The sequence below is a fragment of the Myxine glutinosa genome, chromosome 6 (assembly GCF_964187855.1).
Source record: "Myxine glutinosa chromosome 6, kmMyxGlut1.1, whole genome shotgun sequence".
Lineage (NCBI taxonomy): Eukaryota > Metazoa > Chordata > Myxini > Myxiniformes > Myxinidae > Myxine > Myxine glutinosa.
The window spans coordinates 190,606,268-190,620,604 of record NC_136266.1 but is presented as its reverse complement, the minus strand read 5'-3'; positions in this window follow the sequence as shown (position 1 = coordinate 190,620,604).

Sequence of the window (14,337 nt, the reverse complement as noted above, 5' to 3'; positions counted from 1 at the left end):
TTTCGCACTTGTGTTGGTGCAGGAAACCACTTTTGCACTTGTATTAGTGTGGAAAAACCACTTTTTGCACTTGTGATAGTGTTGAAAAACCACTTTTCGCATTTGTGTTAGTGTTGAAAAACCACTTTTCCCACTTGTGTTGGTGCAGGAAACCACTTTTGCACCTGTATTAGTGTGGAAAAACCACTTTTTGCACTTGTGTTAGTGTTGAAAAACCACTTTTTGCACTTGTGTTAGTGTTGAAAAACCACTTTTCGCACTTGTGTTAGTGTTGAAAAACCACTTTTCGCACTTGTGTTGGTGCAGGAAACCACTTTTGCACTTGTATTAGTGTGGAAAAAGCACTTTTCGCACTCATGTTAGTGTTGAAAAACCACTTTTCGCACTTGTGTTAGTGTTGAAAAACCACTTTTCGCACTTGTGTTGGTGCAGGAAACCACTTTTGCACTTGTAATAGTGTGGAAAAACCACTTTTTGCACTTGTGATAGTGTTGAAAAACCACTTTTCGCACTTGTGTTAGTGTTGAAAAACCACTTTTCGCACTTGTGTTAGTGTTGAAAAACCACTTTTCGCACTTGTGTTAGTGTTGAAAACCACTTTTCGCACTTGTATTGGTGCAGGAAACCACTTTTGCACTTGTATTAGTGTTGAAAAACCACTTTTCGCACTTGTGTTAGTGTTGAAAAACCACTTTTCGCACTTGTGTTGGTGCAGGAAACCACTTTTGCACTTGTATTAGTGTGGAAAAACGACTTTTCGCACTTGTGTTTGTGTTGAAAAACCACTTTTCGCACTTGTGTTAGTGTTGAAAAACCACTTTTCGCACTTGTGTTGGTGCAGGAAACCACTTTTGCACTTGTATTAGTGTGGAAAAACCACTTTTCGCACTTGTGTTTGTGTTGAAAAACCACTTTTCGCACTTGTGTTAGTGTTGAAAAACCACTTTTCGCACTTGTGTTAGTGTTGAAAAACCTCTTTTCGCACTTGTGTTAGTGTTGAAAAACCACTTTTCGCACTCGTGTTGGTGCAGGAAACCACTTTTGCACTTGTATTAGTGTGGAAAAACCACTTTTCGCACTTGTGTTAGTGTTGAAAAACCACTTTTCGCACTTGTTAGTGTTGAAAAACCACTTTTCGCACTTGTGTTAGTGTTGAAAAACCACTTTTTGCACTTGTGTTGGTGCAGGAAACCACTTTTGCACTTGTATTAGTGTGGAAAAACCACTTTTCGCACTCGTGTTAGTGTTGAAAAACCACTTTTCGCACTTGTGTTAGTGTTGAAAAACCACTTTTCGCACTTGTGTTGGTGCAGGAAACCACTTTTGCACTTGTATTAGTGTGGAAAAAACACTTTTTGCACTTGTGATATTGTTGAAAAACCACTTTTCGCACTTGTGTTAGTGTTGAAAAACCCACTTTTCGCACTTGTGTTAGTGTTGAAAAACCACTTTTTGCACTTGTGTTTGTGTTGAAAAACCACTTTTCGCACTTGTGTTTGTGCAGGAAACCACTTTTGCACTTGTATTAGTGTGGAAAAACCACTTTTTGCACTTGTGATAGTGTTGAAAAACCACTTTTCGCACTTGTGTTTGTGTTGAAAAACCACTTTTCGCACTTGTGTTAGTGTTGAAAAACCACTTTTCACACTTGTGTTGGTGCAGGAAACCACTTTTGCACTTATATTAGTGTTGAAAAACCACTTTTCGCACTTGTGTTAGTGTTGAAAAACCACTTTTCGCACTTGTGTTGGTGCAGGAAACCACTTTTGCACTTGTATTAGTTTGGTAAAACCACTTTTCGCACTTGTGTTAGTGTTGAAAAACCTATTTTCGCACTTGTGTTAGTGTTGAAAAACCACTTTTCGCACTTGTGTTGGTGCAGGAAACCACTTTTGCACTTGTGTTTGTGTTGAAAAACCACTTTTCGCACTTGTGTTAGTGTTGTAAAACCACTTTTCGCACTTGTGTTGGTGCAGGAAACCACTTTTGCACTTGTATTAGTGTGGAAAAAACACTTTTCGCACTTGTGTTAGTGTTGAAAAACCACTTTTTGCACTTGTGTTGGTGCAGGAAACCACTTTTGCACTTGTATTAGTGTGGAAAAAACACTTTTTGCACTTGTGATAGTGTTGAAAAACCACTTTTCGCACTTGTGTTAGTGTTGAAAAACCACTTTTCGCACTTGTATTAGTGTGGAAAAAACACTTTTCGCACTTTTGTTAGTGTTGAAAAACCACTTTTCGCACTTGTTAGTGTTGAAAAACGATTTTTTGCACTTGTATTAGTGTGGAAAAAACACTTTTCGCACTTGTGTTAGTGTTGATTAACCACTTTTCGCACTTGTGTTAGTGTTGAAAAACCACTTTTCGCACTTGTGTTGGTGCAGGAAACCACTTTTGCACTTGTATTAGTGTGGAAAAAACACTTTTTGCACTTGTGTTAGTGTTGAAAAACCACTTTTCGCACTTGTGTTGGTGCAGGAAACCGCTTTTGCACTTGTATTAGTGTGGAAAAACCACTTTTCGCACTTGTGTTAGTGTTGAAAAACCACTTTTCGCACTTGTGTTAGTGTTGAAAAACCACTTTTCGCACTTGTGTTAGTGTTGGAAAACCACTTTTCGCACTTGTGTTAGTGTTGAAAAACCACTTTTCGTACTTGTGTTGATGCAGGAAACCACTTTTGCACTTGTATTAGTGTGGAAAAACCACTTTTTGCACTTGTGTTGGTGCAGGAAACCGCTTTTGCACTTGTATTAGTGTGGAAAAAACACTTTTTGCACTTGCGATAGTGTTGAAAAACCACTTTTCGCACTTGTGTTAGTGTTGAAAAACCACTTTTTGCACTTGTGTTAGTGTTGAAAAACCACTTTTCGCACTTGTGTTGGTGCAGGAAACCACTTTTGCACTTGTATTAGTGTGGTAAAACCACTTTTCGCACTTGTGTTAGTGTTGAAAAACCACTTTTCGCACTTGTGTTAGTGTTGAAAAACCACTTTTCGCACTTGTGTTAGTGTTGAAAAACCACTTTTCGCACTTGTGTTGGTGCAGGAAACCACTTTTGCACTTGTATTAGTGTGGAAAAACCACTTTTCGCACTCATGTTAGTGTTGAAAAACCACTTTTCGCACTTGTGTTAGTGTTGAAAAACCACTTTTCGCACTTGTGTTGGTGCAGGAAACCACTTTTGCACTTGTATTAGTGTGGAAAAACCACTTTTTGCACTTGTGATAGTGTTGAAAAACCACTTTTCGCACTTGTGTTAGTGTTGAAAAACCACTTTTCCCACTTGTGTTGGTGCAGGAAACCACTTTTGCACCTGTATTAGTGTGGAAAAACCACTTTTTGCACTTGTGTTAGTGTTGAAAAACCACTTTTTGCACTTGTGTTAGTGTTGAAAAACCACTTTTCGCACTTGTGTTAGTGTTGAAAAACCACTTTTCGCACTTGTGTTGGTGCAGGAAACCACTTTTGCACTTGTATTAGTGTGGAAAAAGCACTTTTCGCACTCATGTTAGTGTTGAAAAACCACTTTTCGCACTTGTGTTAGTGTTGAAAAACCACTTTTCGCACTTGTGTTGGTGCAGGAAACCACTTTTGCACTTGTAATAGTGTGGAAAAACCACTTTTTGCACTTGTGATAGTGTTGAAAAACCACTTTTCGCACTTGTGTTAGTGTTGAAAAACCACTTTTCGCACTTGTGTTAGTGTTGAAAAACCACTTTTCGCACTTGTGTTAGTGTTGAAAACCACTTTTCGCACTTGTATTGGTGCAGGAAACCACTTTTGCACTTGTATTAGTGTTGAAAAACCACTTTTCGCACTTGTGTTAGTGTTGAAAAACCACTTTTCGCACTTGTGTTGGTGCAGGAAACCACTTTTGCACTTGTATTAGTGTGGAAAAACGACTTTTCGCACTTGTGTTTGTGTTGAAAAACCACTTTTCGCACTTGTGTTAGTGTTGAAAAACCACTTTTCGCACTTGTGTTGGTGCAGGAAACCACTTTTGCACTTGTATTAGTGTGGAAAAACCACTTTTCGCACTTGTGTTTGTGTTGAAAAACCACTTTTCGCACTTGTGTTAGTGTTGAAAAACCACTTTTCGCACTTGTGTTAGTGTTGAAAAACCTCTTTTCGCACTTGTGTTAGTGTTGAAAAACCACATTTCGCACTCGTGTTGGTGCAGGAAACCACTTTTGCACTTGTATTAGTGTGGAAAAACCACTTTTCGCACTTGTGTTAGTGTTGAAAAACCACTTTTCGCACTTGTGTTAGTGTTGAAAAACCACTTTTCGCACTTGTGTTAGTGTTGAAAAACCACTTTTCGCACTTGTGTTGGTGCAGGAAACCACTTTTGCACTTGTATTAGTGTGGAAAAACCACTTTTCGCACTCATGTTAGTGTTGAAAAACCCCTTTTCGCACTTGTGTTAGTGTTGAAAAACCACTTTTCGCACTTGTGTTGGTGCAGGAAACCACTTTTGCACTTGTATTAGTGTGGAAAAAACACTTTTTGCACTTGTGATATTGTTGAAAAACCACTTTTCGCACTTGTGTTAGTGTTGAAAAACCCACTTTTCGCACTTGTGTTAGTGTTGAAAAACCACTTTTTGCACTTGTGTTTGTGTTGAAAAACCACTTTTCGCACTTGTGTTTGTGCAGGAAACCACTTTTGCACTTGTATTAGTGTGGAAAAACCACTTTTTGCACTTGTGATAGTGTTGAAAAACCACTTTTCGCACTTGTGTTAGTGTTGAAAAACCACTTTTCACACTTGTGTTGGTGCAGGAAACCACTTTTGCACTTATATTAGTGTTGAAAAACCACTTTTCGCACTTGTGTTAGTGTTGAAAAACCACTTTTCGCACTTGTGTTGGTGCAGGAAACCACTTTTGCACTTGTATTAGTTTGGTAAAACCACTTTTCGCACTTGTGTTAGTGTTGAAAAACCTCTTTTCGCACTTGTGTTAGTGTTGAAAAACCACTTTTCGCACTTGTGTTGGTGCAGGAAACCACTTTTGCACTTGTATTAGTGTGGAAAAACCACTTTTCGCACTTGTGTTAGTGTTGAAAAACCACTTTTTGCACTTGTGTTAGTGTTGAAAAACCACTTTTCGCACTTGTGTTAGTGTTGAAAAACCACTTTTCGCACTTGTGTTGGTGCAGGAAACCACTTTTGCACTTGTATTAGTGTGGAAAAACCAGTTTTCGCACTCATGTTAGTGTTGAAAAACCACTTTTCGCACTTGTGTTAGTGTTGAAAAACCACTTTTCGCACTTATGTTGGTGCAGGAAACCACTTTTGCACTTGTATTAGTGTTGAAAAACCACTTTTCGCACTTGTGTTGGTGCAGGAAACCACTTTTGCACTTGTGATAGTGTTGAAAAACCACTTTTCGCACTTGTGTTAGTGTTGAAAAACCACTTTTCGCACTTGTGTTAGTGTTGAAAAACCACTTTTCGCACTTGTGTTGGTGCAGGAAACCACTTTTGCACTTGTATTAGTGTGGAAAAAACACTTTTCGCACTTGTGTTAGTGTTGAAAAACCACTTTTCGCACTTGTGTTGGTGCAGGAAACCACTTTTGCACTTGTATTCGTGTGGAAAAAACACTTTTCGCACTTGTGTTAGAGTTGAAAAACCACTTTTCGCACTTGTGTTGGTGCAGGAAACCACTTTTGCACTTGTATTAGTGTGGAAAAAACACTTTTTGCACTTGCGATAGTGTTGAAAAACCACTTTTCGCAATTGTGTTAGTGTTGAAAAACCACTTTTCGCACTTGTGTTGGTGCAGGAAACCACTTTTGCACTTATATTAGTGTTGAAAAACCACTTTTCGCACTTGTGTTAGTGTTGAAAAACCACTTTTCGTACTTGTGTTGGTGCAGGAAACCACTTTTGCACTTGTATTAGTGTGGTAAAACCACTTTTCGCACTTGTGTTAGTGTTGAAAAACCTCTTTTCGCACTTGTGTTAGTGTTGAAAAACCACTTTTCGCACTCGTGTTGGTGCAGGAAACCACTTTTGCACTTGTATTAGTGTGGAAAAACCACTTTTCGCACTTGTGTTAGTGTTGAAAAACCACTTTTCACACTTGTGTTAGTGTTGAAAAACCACTTTTCGCACTTGTGTTAGTGTTGAAAAACCACTTTTCGCACTTGTGTTGGTGCAGGAAACCACTTTTGCACTTGTATTAGTGTGAAAAAACCACTTTTCGCACTCGTGTTAGTGTTGAAAAACCACTTTTCGCACTTGTGTTAGTGTTGAAAAACCACTTTTCGCACTTGTGTTGGTGCAGGAAACCACTTTTGCACTTGTATTAGTGTGGAAAAAACACTTTTTGCACTTGTGATAGTGTTGAAAAACCACTTTTCGCACTTGTGTTAGTGTTGAAAAACCCACTTTTCGCACTTGTGTTAGTGTTGAAAAACCACTTTTTGCACTTGTGTTTGTGTTGAAAAACCACTTTTCGCACTTGTGTTTGTGCAGGAAACCACTTTTGCACTTGTATTAGTGTGGAAAAACCACTTTTTGCACTTGTGATAGTGTTGAAAAACCACTTTTCGCACTTGTGTTAGTGTTGAAAAACCACTTTTCGCACTTGTGTTAGTGTTGAAAAACCACTTTTCACACGTGTTGGTGCAGGAAACCACTTTTGCACTTATATTAGTGTTGAAAAACCCCTTTTCGCACTTGTGTTAGTGTTGAAAAACCACTTTTCGCACTTGTGTTGGTGCAGGAAACCACTTTTGCACTTGTATTAGTGTGGTAAAACCACTTTTCGCACTTGTGTTAGTGTTGAAAAACCTCTTTTCGCACTTGTGTTAGTGTTGAAAAACCACTTTTCGCACTTGTGTTGGTGCAGGAAACCACTTTTGCACTTGTATTAGTGTGGAAAAACCACTTTTCGCACTTGTGTTAGTGTTGAAAAACCACTTTTTGCACTTGTGTTAGTGTTGAAAAACCACTTTTCGCACTTGTGTTAGTGTTGAAAAACCACTTTTCGCGCTTGTGTTGGTGCAGGAAACCACTTTTGCACTTGTATTAGTGTGGAAAAACCACTTTTCGCACTCATGTTAGTGTTGAAAAACCACTTTTTGCACTTGTGTTAGTGTTGAAAAACCACTTTTCGCACTTATGTTGGTGCAGGAAACCACTTTTGCACTTGTAATAGTGTGGAAAAACCACTTTTTGCACTTGTGATAGTGTTGAAAAACCACTTTTCGCACTTGTGTTAGTGTTGAAAAACCACTTTTCGCACTTGTGTTGGTGCAGGAAACCACTTTTGCACTTGTATTAGTGTGGAAAAAACACTTTTTGCACTTGTGATAGTGTTGAAAAACCACTTTTCGCACTTGTGTTAGTGTTGAAAAACCACTTTTCGCACTTGTGTTAGTGTTGAAAAACCACTTTTCGCACTTGTGTTGGTGCAGGAAACCACTTTTGCACTTGTATTAGTGTGGAAAAAGCACTTTTCGCACTCATGTTAGTGTTGAAAAACCACTTTTCGCACTTGTGTTAGTGTTGAAAAACCACTTTTCGCACTTGTGTTGGTGCAGGAAACCACTTTTGCACTTGTAATAGTGTGGAAAAACCACTTTTTGCACTTGTGATAGTGTTGAAAAACCACTTTTCGCACTTGTGTTAGTGTTGAAAAACCACTTTTCGCACTTGTGTTAGTGTTGAAAAACCACTTTTCGCACTTGTGTTAGTGTTGAAAAACCACTTTTCGCACTTGTGTTAGTGTTGAAAACCACTTTTCGCACTTGTATTGGTGCAGGAAACCACTTTTGCACTTGTATTAGTGTTGAAAAACCACTTTTCGCACTTGTGTTAGTGTTGAAAAACCACTTTTCGCACTTGTGTTGGTGCAGGAAACCACTTTTGCACTTGTATTAGTGTGGAAAAACGACTTTTCGCACTTGTGTTTGTGTTGAAAAACCACTTTTCGCACTTGTGTTAGTGTTGAAAAACCACTTTTCGCACTTGTGTTGGTGCAGGAAACCACTTTTGCACTTGTATTAGTGTGGAAAAACCACTTTTCGCACTTGTGTTTGTGTTGAAAAACCACTTTTCGCACTTGTGTTAGTGTTGAAAAACCACTTTTCGCACTTGTGTTAGTGTTGAAAAACCTCTTTTCGCACTTGTGTTAGTGTTGAAAAACCACTTTTCGCACTCGTGTTGGTGCAGGAAACCACTTTTGCACTTGTATTAGTGTGGAAAAACCACTTTTCGCACTTGTGTTAGTGTTGAAAAACCACTTTTCGCACTTGTGTTAGTGTTGAAAAACCACTTTTCGCACTTGTGTTAGTGTTGAAAAACCACTTTTCGCACTTGTGTTGGTGCAGGAAACCACTTTTGCACTTGTATTAGTGTGGAAAAACCACTTTTCGCACTCATGTTAGTGTTGAAAAACCACTTTTCGCACTTGTGTTAGTGTTGAAAAACCACTTTTCGCACTTGTGTTGGTGCAGGAAACCACTTTTGCACTTGTATTAGTGTGGAAAAACCACTTTTTGCACTTGTGATAGTGTTGAAAAACCACTTTTCGCACTTGTGTTAGTGTTGAAAAACCACTTTTCCCACTTGTGTTGGTGCAGGAAACCACTTTTGCACCTGTATTAGTGTGGAAAAACCACTTTTTGCACTTGTGTTAGTGTTGAAAAACCACTTTTTGCACTTGTTAGTGTTGAAAAACCACTTTTCGCACTTGTGTTAGTGTTGAAAAACCACTTTTCGCACTTGTGTTGGTGCAGGAAACCACTTTTGCACTTGTATTAGTGTGGAAAAAGCACTTTTCGCACTCATGTTAGTGTTGAAAAACCACTTTTCGCACTTGTGTTAGTGTTGAAAAACCACTTTTCGCACTTGTGTTGGTGCAGGAAACCACTTTTGCACTTGTAATAGTGTGGAAAAACCACTTTTTGCACTTGTGATAGTGTTGAAAAACCACTTTTCGCACTTGTGTTAGTGTTGAAAAACCACTTTTCGCACTTGTGTTAGTGTTGAAAAACCACTTTTCGCACTTGTGTTAGTGTTGAAAACCACTTTTCGCACTTGTATTGGTGCAGGAAACCACTTTTGCACTTGTATTAGTGTTGAAAAACCACTTTTCGCACTTGTGTTAGTGTTGAAAAACCACTTTTCGCACTTGTGTTGGTGCAGGAAACCACTTTTGCACTTGTATTAGTGTGGAAAAACGACTTTTCGCACTTGTGTTTGTGTTGAAAAACCACTTTTCGCACTTGTGTTAGTGTTGAAAAACCACTTTTCGCACTTGTGTTGGTGCAGGAAACCACTTTTGCACTTGTATTAGTGTGGAAAAACCACTTTTCGCACTTGTGTTTGTGTTGAAAAACCACTTTTCGCACTTGTGTTAGTGTTGAAAAACCACTTTTCGCACTTGTGTTAGTGTTGAAAAACCTCTTTTCGCACTTGTGTTAGTGTTGAAAAACCACATTTCGCACTCGTGTTGGTGCAGGAAACCACTTTTGCACTTGTATTAGTGTGGAAAAACCACTTTTCGCACTTGTGTTAGTGTTGAAAAACCACTTTTCGCACTTGTGTTAGTGTTGAAAAACCACTTTTCGCACTTGTGTTAGTGTTGAAAAACCACTTTTCGCACTTGTGTTGGTGCAGGAAACCACTTTTGCACTTGTATTAGTTTGGTAAAACCACTTTTCGCACTTGTGTTAGTGTTGAAAAACCTCTTTTCGCACTTGTGTTAGTGTTGAAAAACCACTTTTCGCACTTGTGTTGGTGCAGGAAACCACTTTTGCACTTGTATTAGTGTGGAAAAACCACTTTTCGCACTTGTGTTAGTGTTGAAAAACCACTTTTTGCACTTGTGTTAGTGTTGAAAAACCACTTTTCGCACTTGTGTTAGTGTTGAAAAACCACTTTTCGCACTTGTGTTGGTGCAGGAAACCACTTTTGCACTTGTATTAGTGTGGAAAAACCAGTTTTCGCACTCATGTTAGTGTTGAAAAACCACTTTTCGCACTTGTGTTAGTGTTGAAAAACCACTTTTCGCACTTATGTTGGTGCAGGAAACCACTTTTGCACTTGTATTAGTGTTGAAAAACCACTTTTCGCACTTGTGTTGGTGCAGGAAACCACTTTTGCACTTGTGATAGTGTTGAAAAACCACTTTTCGCACTTGTGTTAGTGTTGAAAAACCACTTTTCGCACTTGTGTTAGTGTTGAAAAACCACTTTTCGCACTTGTGTTGGTGCAGGAAACCACTTTTGCACTTGTATTAGTGTGGAAAAAACACTTTTCGCACTTGTGTTAGTGTTGAAAAACCACTTTTCGCACTTGTGTTGGTGCAGGAAACCACTTTTGCACTTGTATTCGTGTGGAAAAAACACTTTTCGCACTTGTGTTAGAGTTGAAAAACCACTTTTCGCACTTGTGTTGGTGCAGGAAACCACTTTTGCACTTGTATTAGTGTGGAAAAAACACTTTTTGCACTTGCGATAGTGTTGAAAAACCACTTTTCGCAATTGTGTTAGTGTTGAAAAACCACTTTTCGCACTTGTGTTGGTGCAGGAAACCACTTTTGCACTTATATTAGTGTTGAAAAACCACTTTTCGCACTTGTGTTAGTGTTGAAAAACCACTTTTCGTACTTGTGTTGGTGCAGGAAACCACTTTTGCACTTGTATTAGTGTGGTAAAACCACTTTTCGCACTTGTGTTAGTGTTGAAAAACCTCTTTTCGCACTTGTGTTAGTGTTGAAAAACCACTTTTCGCACTCGTGTTGGTGCAGGAAACCACTTTTGCACTTGTATTAGTGTGGAAAAACCACTTTTCGCACTTGTGTTAGTGTTGAAAAACCACTTTTCACACTTGTGTTAGTGTTGAAAAACCACTTTTCGCACTTGTGTTAGTGTTGAAAAACCACTTTTCGCACTTGTGTTGGTGCAGGAAACCACTTTTGCACTTGTATTAGTGTGAAAAAACCACTTTTCGCACTCGTGTTAGTGTTGAAAAACCACTTTTCGCACTTGTGTTAGTGTTGAAAAACCACTTTTCGCACTTGTGTTGGTGCAGGAAACCACTTTTGCACTTGTATTAGTGTGGAAAAAACACTTTTTGCACTTGTGATAGTGTTGAAAAACCACTTTTCGCACTTGTGTTAGTGTTGAAAAACCCACTTTTCGCACTTGTGTTAGTGTTGAAAAACCACTTTTTGCACTTGTGTTTGTGTTGAAAAACCACTTTTCGCACTTGTGTTTGTGCAGGAAACCACTTTTGCACTTGTATTAGTGTGGAAAAACCACTTTTTGCACTTGTGATAGTGTTGAAAAACCACTTTTCGCACTTGTGTTAGTGTTGAAAAACCACTTTTCGCACTTGTGTTAGTGTTGAAAAACCACTTTTCACACGTGTTGGTGCAGGAAACCACTTTTGCACTTATATTAGTGTTGAAAAACCCCTTTTCGCACTTGTGTTAGTGTTGAAAAACCACTTTTCGCACTTGTGTTGGTGCAGGAAACCACTTTTGCACTTGTATTAGTGTGGTAAAACCACTTTTCGCACTTGTGTTAGTGTTGAAAAACCTCTTTTCGCACTTGTGTTAGTGTTGAAAAACCACTTTTCGCACTTGTGTTGGTGCAGGAAACCACTTTTGCACTTGTATTAGTGTGGAAAAACCACTTTTCGCACTTGTGTTAGTGTTGAAAAACCACTTTTTGCACTTGTGTTAGTGTTGAAAAACCACTTTTCGCACTTGTGTTAGTGTTGAAAAACCACTTTTCGCGCTTGTGTTGGTGCAGGAAACCACTTTTGCACTTGTATTAGTGTGGAAAAACCACTTTTCGCACTCATGTTAGTGTTGAAAAACCACTTTTTGCACTTGTGTTAGTGTTGAAAAACCACTTTTCGCACTTATGTTGGTGCAGGAAACCACTTTTGCACTTGTAATAGTGTGGAAAAACCACTTTTTGCACTTGTGATAGTGTTGAAAAACCACTTTTCGCACTTGTGTTAGTGTTGAAAAACCACTTTTCGCACTTGTGTTGGTGCAGGAAACCACTTTTGCACTTGTATTAGTGTGGAAAAAACACTTTTTGCACTTGTGATAGTGTTGAAAAACCACTTTTCGCACTTGTGTTAGTGTTGAAAAACCACTTTTCGCACTTGTGTTAGTGTTGAAAAACCACTTTTCGCACTTGTGTTGGTGCAGGAAACCACTTTTGCACTTGTATTAGTGTGGAAAAAGCACTTTTCGCACTCATGTTAGTGTTGAAAAACCACTTTTCGCACTTGTGTTAGTGTTGAAAAACCACTTTTCGCACTTGTGTTGGTGCAGGAAACCACTTTTGCACTTGTAATAGTGTGGAAAAACCACTTTTTGCACTTGTGATAGTGTTGAAAAACCACTTTTCGCACTTGTGTTAGTGTTGAAAAACCACTTTTCGCACTTGTGTTAGTGTTGAAAAACCACTTTTCGCACTTGTGTTAGTGTTGAAAAACCACTTTTCGCACTTGTGTTAGTGTTGAAAACCACTTTTCGCACTTGTATTGGTGCAGGAAACCACTTTTGCACTTGTATTAGTGTTGAAAAACCACTTTTCGCACTTGTGTTAGTGTTGAAAAACCACTTTTCGCACTTGTGTTGGTGCAGGAAACCACTTTTGCACTTGTATTAGTGTGGAAAAACGACTTTTCGCACTTGTGTTTGTGTTGAAAAACCACTTTTCGCACTTGTGTTAGTGTTGAAAAACCACTTTTCGCACTTGTGTTGGTGCAGGAAACCACTTTTGCACTTGTATTAGTGTGGAAAAACCACTTTTCGCACTTGTGTTTGTGTTGAAAAACCACTTTTCGCACTTGTGTTAGTGTTGAAAAACCACTTTTCGCACTTGTGTTAGTGTTGAAAAACCTCTTTTCGCACTTGTGTTAGTGTTGAAAAACCACTTTTCGCACTCGTGTTGGTGCAGGAAACCACTTTTGCACTTGTATTAGTGTGGAAAAACCACTTTTCGCACTTGTGTTAGTGTTGAAAAACCACTTTTCGCACTTGTGTTAGTGTTGAAAAACCACTTTTCGCACTTGTGTTAGTGTTGAAAAACCACTTTTCGCACTTGTGTTGGTGCAGGAAACCACTTTTGCACTTGTATTAGTGTGGAAAAACCACTTTTCGCACTCATGTTAGTGTTGAAAAACCACTTTTCGCACTTGTGTTAGTGTTGAAAAACCACTTTTCGCACTTGTGTTGGTGCAGGAAACCACTTTTGCACTTGTATTAGTGTGGAAAAAACACTTTTTGCACTTGTGATATTGTTGAAAAACCACTTTTCGCACTTGTGTTAGTGTTGAAAAACCCACTTTTCGCACTTGTGTTAGTGTTGAAAAACCACTTTTTGCACTTGTGTTTGTGTTGAAAAACCACTTTTCGCACTTGTGTTTGTGCAGGAAACCACTTTTGCACTTGTATTAGTGTGGAAAAACCACTTTTTGCACTTGTGATAGTGTTGAAAAACGACTTTTCGCACTTGTGTTTGTGTTGAAAAACCACTTTTCGCACTTGTGTTAGTGTTGAAAAACCACTTTTCACACTTGTGTTGGTGCAGGAAACCACTTTTGCACTTATATTAGTGTTGAAAAACCACTTTTCGCACTTGTGTTAGTGTTGAAAAACCACTTTTCGCACTTGTGTTGGTGCAGGAAACCACTTTTGCACTTGTATTAGTTTGGTAAAACCACTTTTCGCACTTGTGTTAGTGTTGAAAAACCTATTTTCGCACTTGTGTTAGTGTTGAAAAACCACTTTTCGCACTTGTGTTGGTGCAGGAAACCACTTTTGCACTTGTGTTTGTGTTGAAAAACCACTTTTCGCACTTGTGTTAGTGTTGTAAAACCACTTTTCGCACTTGTGTTGGTGCAGGAAACCACTTTTGCACTTGTATTAGTGTGGAAAAAACACTTTTCGCACTTGTGTTAGTGTTGAAAAACCACTTTTTGCACTTGTGTTGGTGCAGGAAACCACTTTTGCACTTGTATTAGTGTGGAAAAAACACTTTTTGCACTTGTGATAGTGTTGAAAAACCACTTTTCGCACTTGTGTTAGTGTTGAAAAACCACTTTTCGCACTTGTATTAGTGTGGAAAAAACACTTTTCGCACTTTTGTTAGTGTTGAAAAACCACTTTTCGCACTTGTTAGTGTTGAAAAACGATTTTTTGCACTTGTATTAGTGTGGAAAAAACACTTTTCGCACTTGTGTTAGTGTTGATTAACCACTTTTCGCACTTGTGTTAGTGTTGAAAAACCACTTTTCGCACTTGTGTTGGTGCAGGAAACCACTTTTGCACTTGTATTAGTGTGGAAAAAAC